Raw genomic sequence first — 6741 nt, forward strand, 5'->3', positions numbered from 1 at the left:
CACACAACAATATCCTGGGGGGGGACAGACTCGTTCCAGAATATAATGGTGACATTCGCTGTGTCCGGTCTGGAGATGGGGACAAAGCTGAACTTATTCCAGCCATCAGCATCTCTCACCCGGGTGACATGGGCCCAGAAGCGATCCAGGTCAGACATGAGTTTGAAGCTGACGTCATAGCCCTGCCTGTCAGGAAGGTTTATCACTGCCAGGATGTTAGATGGCAGGAAGCCCATTTGGTGGCACAGAAGTTCACGGACCACAAACCTCCTGTCAGGCAGCTCCTCCTTGGCCCCTCTATGTCTGAACCTGACCACGTTCCTCCTCTTGAAAGCCTGACCCGTGTAGTTTACATTGGACATGAATGGTGATCCACGACTCCAGGCATTACCAGAGGAGGCGCCACTACTTCTACCCTCCTGCTGTACTTGGGGGCGCTGTGGTGGCTGCTGACCAGCCGTACTAGGGGGTTCTGATACTTGTGTGACTAAAGGGGGGAAGTGTTGTGCATCAGACTGTACAGCCCCCTCCCCACCATCAACCTCTATACTCTGGGGGTCACAAGCCTCTGAAGGCTGAACTAATGGTGGACCTGACCCCAGAGATGACCCCAGATCCCACACAGACTGTGAAGCACCCCCCTCTGCAGACACATTATCAGATAAATCACATACAGTCATATCAGTGAAGTCACTGGCAGTATGATTCTGCACTACAGAGCCCAGCAAGCCCTGCAGAGCCATGTCCTGTGAACTCTCTGCTGCACTGCTGCCTTCAGGTAAGAGTCCACAGTCCTGTTGCTCTCTACTGCCCCCAGGGGCTTGTGGTGACTGCACTACTGTTACAGAGTTACCTTCAGGTATGTGTCCATAGTCCTGCTTCACCGTGCTGACTGCTGGGACTTGTGGTACCTCTGGAGGAGTCTCTGCAGGTCTCTGATGTTGCTGGACACTTTCTCCCGCTTGCCTGTACAAATTTCCTTTCTCAAAAGGGAAGCTGGCTGGTCTGAGGAGTGGTTTTGTACAGGACTGCTGGATGTCCTCTTGTCTTGCACAGGACTGCTGGGTGTCCCCTGGTGAAGCTGAAGACTTGGGTGCAGCAGTAGATGTAGATGACTTTGGCGCTGGTCTTTCCTTATATCCCTCAAATCGCTGCTGATTTCTGAAGGTCTCAGCGACTGGTCCCATCTGGTCCAATATGTCCTCCATGTCCTGCACAGTGTCAGCGAGCTGCACAGCGAGGGAGCTCAGCTTCTTATCATGTACAGCCTGGTTATTGGGGTTTGCTGCCTTTAGTTTGTACACACAGTCTATCTGTTTCTGCAGCTGTAACTTAGTCTTTTTTAAAGTCTCAAGTCTCTTTACCAGAGCTGGGATCTGCTCGGCCAAACACAGTTCAGGCGCCCGCTGAGTATTGGGGGGCCGTGCTGGTGGGGTACTCACAGGACTCTGCTTCTGAGGGGGCATCTGACTCGGTGCTGTGGTCACTGCTGCAGGGTCACAATCGCCAGACTGGGGACTGGGCCCCTGTTTTTTTCCAGTGACCGCACTTGTGGCCCCCTGAAGCCTTCCTGCTGTACTCCCTCTGGTCCCCTCTGGCGTGCTTGTAACTTTTGCGCTGCTCCCGCTCCCGTATCGTGTGCGGTCAGAACGTATCAGGACAGGCTGCTGCAGATTCTCCTGCATGGTCTGCTTCTCCAGGGATGTTCTCCTCTGTCTGACTGCAGGAGGGGTGGATTGTACCTGCAGCCATTACCTTACTTGATGAAGTTTCTTTCCTCACTTCCACAACTTTCTTCTCATCTGTGCTTCTTGCTGCACTGAGACTTCTGACATTCTGGACATTTCCATCTTCCAAATCAACTTTTGGATGTTCATTCAGGGTTTGAGGTGTCTGGGGATTAATTCCCAGAATAGGCCTTGAAGCCTGGGCCTTGCTTGGGGAGCTTCCCCGCCCAGGGTGGCCCCTCCCTGGGCTTTCTCCAGACATCAGGAGAGCTACACAGACACAACCTCTCAGCTAGGAGGCAGTATTATAGTAGTTATATTCTTGTATATAGGAACAGTATTATAGTAGTTATATTCTTGTATATAGGAGCAGTATTATAGTAGTTATATTCTTGTATGTAGGAGAAGTATTATAGTAGTTATATTCTTGTATATAGGAGCAGTATTATAGTAGTTATATTCTTGTATATAGGAGCAGTATTATAGTAGTTATATTCTTGTATATAGGAGCAGTATTATAGTAGTTATATTCTTGTATATAGGAGCAGTATTATAGTAGTTATATTCTTGTATATAGGAGCAGTATTATAGTAGTTATATTCTTGTATATAGGGGGCAGTATTATAGTAGTTATATTCTTGTATATAGGAGCAGTATTATAATAGTTACATTCTTGTATATAGGAGCAGTATTATAGTAGAGTTTAGAATATAGGGGCAGTATTATAGTGGTTATATTTCTTACTATTGGGCCAACATAACAGTCAACATATTTTTACCCACGAAAACAGCTGTTCGCCGCCCACCCACACAGCCTCGGCTGCTGCGCTCCTTGTTTCCCGATCCCACCAGGCCCGCTTGTATATTATGATGATGACGAAATAAAGTGAAGTTGTACACAGGTGTGTGCAGATGTGAATTTCTTTCTACGGATTATAATAGTTATATTCTTGTATATAGGAGGCAGTATTATAGTAGTTATATTCTTGTATATAGGAGCAGTATTATAGTAGTTATATTCTTGTATATAGGGGGCAGTATTATAGTAGTTATATACTTGTATATAGGAGCAGTATTATAGTAGTTATATTCTTGTATATAGGAAGCAGTATTATAGTAGTTATATTCTTGTATATAGGGGGCAGTATTATAGTAGTTATATTCTTGTATATAGGAGCAGTATTATAGTAGTTATATTCTTGTATATAGGAGCAGTATTGTAATAGTTATATTCTTGTATATAGGAGTAGTATTATAGTAGTTATATTCTTGTATATAGGAGCAATATTATAATAGTTATATTCTTGTATATAGGAGCAGTATTATAATAGTTATATTCTTGTATATAGGAGTAGTATTATAGTAGAGTTTAGAATATAGGGGCAGTATTATAGTGGTTATATTTCTGACTATTGGGCAAACATAACAGTCTACATATTTTTGCACAAAGGTGATTTTTTTTTAATAGTATTTATTTTATTAGTACACAAGAAGCAGTAATATATAGTAAAATATACAGTAATATATGGTATAATATATAGTAACATATACAGTAATATATGATAAAATATATAATAAAATATATAGTAATATATGGTATCATATATAGTAACATATACAGTAATATATAGTAAAATATATAGTAATATATGGTATAATATATAGTAACATATACAGTAATATATAGTAAAATATATAGTAATATATGGTATAATATATAGTAAAATATATAGTAATATATGGTATAATATATAGTAACATATACAGTAATATATAGTAAAATATATAGTAATATATGGTATAATATATAGTAAAATATATAGTAATATATGGTATAAAATATATAGTAACATATACAGTAATATATAGTAAAATATATAGTAATATATGGTATAATATATAGTAACATATACAGTAATATATAGTAAAATATATAGTAATATATGGTATAATATATAGTAAAACAAATAGTAATGTATGGTATAATATATAGTAACATATACAGTAATATATGTTGTAATATATAGTAGTTATCCCATATATTCTTGTCAACAGAGGATAACTTTATATCAGATAAATGCTTGTCCATAGGGGACATTATTAATATAGTTACATGATGTTTCCTGTTACAGCAATTGCATTATTGCTCAGTGGCTGACAATAAAATCAGTAACAGTATGTATTCTCTATAAACGGTCACACCCCCTAGTAACGCCACGCAACGCCCCCTCCATTCATGTCTATGGGAGGGGGTGTGACAGCCATCACGCCCCCTCCCATAGACATGGAGGGGGTGTGGTGTGACATCACTAGGGGTGTGGCCGTGACATCACATCTCAGAGGCAGCGCCCGGCACAGAATGGCAGGGGCTGCAATGAGATTGCGGAGGTCCCCAGTGGCGGGACCCCTTCGATCATGCATCTTATCCCCTAACCTTTGGATAGGGGATAAGATATATAAAGCCGGAATACCCCTTTAAATTACTGAAACCACAGATGAATATGGAATATATGATGGCACACATAAATAAAAATCACAGAATGAAGCAATAAAATGAGCAAACAAAGGAACTATCCCAGGCTGTCCCTAACCTTTCCCTAGTTCTTTCCCTAAACTCTAAGCTAATACTAGTCACCACTAACCGCAATGTCCTCATGGAAACCATGGACTAACTATTCATATCAGAAAGAACAAGAAGCCCCAGAGAAACATAAATGAACAGAATATAAAAATGTGAAAGATAAGACAAACAAAGCAATAATGTTATGAGTGAGACACAGTGCTCTCTGCTGCTCCCTCTGTCCATTGTAGGAGCTATCGAGAACAGCAGAAAACCTGATTTGTACTAATTCTCATACGTACAGAGGTGGCAGCAGAGAGCACCATGTCTGACTGGAAGACTACACAACTTCCACCAGGACATACAGCAGCTAACGAGCACTGTAAAAACTACATGACTTTCTCCAGGACATACAGCAGCTGATAAGTACTAAAAGAATTACATGACTTTCCTCAGGACATACAGAAGCTGATAAGTACTGGAAGGATTACATGACTTTCTCCAGGACATAAATAAGCTGATAAGTACTAGAAGGCTTCAGATTTTTAAACAGAAGTAATTTGAAATCTGTAGACCTGTGTCACCTGTAGATCTAAAAATATTTTTTTTGGTCTCTGATGTACTGGAAAGACTACATGACTTTCTCCAGGACATACAGCAGCTGATAAGTACTGGAAGGACTACATGACTTCCTCCAGGACATACAGCAACAGATAAGTACTGGAAAGACTACATGACTTCCTCGAGGACATACAGCAGCTGATAAGCACTGGAAGGATTACATGGCTTTCTTCAGGACATACAACAGCTGATAAGTACTGGAAAGACTACATGACCTCCTCTACGACATACAGTATTTGAAAAGTACTGGAAAGACTACATATTTTCAAATAGATGATGAAACGGCTTACCGTAACGGCTGAGTAGTGGATCTGCTGTCCTGTGTGAACAAAGGCTGAACCATACCAGGGAGCGGAGTCTAAGGTGTCATTGGTTTTCACCAGAGCCCGCCGCCAAGTGGGATGGACTTGCAGTGGCAGGCGGCACCAAGGTCACTACACCTGGCATGATCCATCGACACAGGTTGCCCAGATGTAACTTGGCACAGAAGGTATAGCGGTCAGGACAAAGCACAGGTCAGAAGGCAGGCGGCAAATAAGCGTAGTCGGGTCACAGGCACAAGGTCAGAAGGCAGGGGGCAAAGGAGCAAGGTCAGGTCACAGGCAGGGGGCAAAGGAGCAAGGTCAGGTCACAGGCAGGAGGCAGGTGGCAAAGGAGCAAGGTCAGGTCACAGGCAGGAAGTCAGGAACGCTAATATGGCACACACTATGAAATGCTTTCTCTAAGGCACAGGGCACGAAGATCCGGCACCATAATAGGGAGGTGCCAGACTAACAACCAATTATGGGCCTACTGGCAATGGCGGCGCGCGTGCCAGTGAAGCACAGAAGGAGAACAGCCGGAAGCAGTGAGAGGAGAGGAGAAGCCCGGGACTCGCAAGCGGGCACGTCCCTCATAGTGAGTCCCGGAGCCGCCGCAGACACTAGATGGGGAGCGCTCACGTCTGGACAGCACGGCCAGAGCATTGCCCCTAGCAATGCCCAGGACAAGCGTGCGGGTGCGTCCCATACCGCGAGTCCCGAGACCAGCAGAGACATGGGAGAGGGGGCGCTCATGGCCAGAAGGAATGGCCGGAGCTCTACCCCTAACAAAGTCATATGAAATCTATAGACCTTTGTCACCTATTGCTCTGAAAAATATATTTTTATTCTCTGACGTTCCACTTAAAAGAGAGGCTGACCAATTGAAACTCCACCCTAAACTATCCAGGCCTGAGAAATCGTGATTACCTGATCCAGAGCAATGGATCAGCAGTGAGACTGTCGCATAGTAATTGATACAAACCAGCTAAGACACAGGGGAAGACAGAATAGCGGGATGATCCCTGCTATTCGACTCGTAAGACCTTGTTACTTACGTACATTTTATTATTTTAATTTCATTATTTATTTTATTATTATTTATTTATTATTATTTTTTTTATTTTATTTTAACATCTTTAATCAGCCATCTGCTGTTTGGGAGCGTCCAGACCATAATATTGGAGGGGGTCACTCTACCATTGTGTTATATACTGTACATGACAAGGTAAAGTTAAAGGGGTACTCCCCTGTAAAACATTTTTTTTTTTTTTATCAACTGGTGCCAGAAAGTGAAACAGATTTGTAAATTACTTCTATTAAAAAATCTTAATCCTTCCAGTACTTATCAGCTGCTGTATGTTCCAGAGGAAGTTCTTTTATTTTTGAATTTCCTCTCTGTTTGACCACAGTTCTCTCTGCTGACACCTCTGTCCATTTTAGGAACTGTCCGGAGCGGGAGAGGTTTGCTATGGGTATTTGCTCCTTTAGGACAGTTCCTAAAATGGACAGAGGTGTCAGCAGAGAGCACTGTG

At 42.4% G+C, this 6741-nt stretch overlaps 1 protein-coding gene across 1 annotated transcript in view; it reads right to left on the bottom strand.

Annotated features, from left to right (window-relative positions):
- Positions 1 to 6741, bottom strand: part of KIRREL1 (kirre like nephrin family adhesion molecule 1) — a 330948-nt gene that overhangs the window by 293361 nt on the left and 30846 nt on the right. The gene's annotated exons all lie outside the window — the stretch shown is intronic.

Source organism: Hyla sarda, chromosome 11 (assembly GCF_029499605.1).
Source record: "Hyla sarda isolate aHylSar1 chromosome 11, aHylSar1.hap1, whole genome shotgun sequence".
Lineage (NCBI taxonomy): Eukaryota > Metazoa > Chordata > Amphibia > Anura > Hylidae > Hyla > Hyla sarda.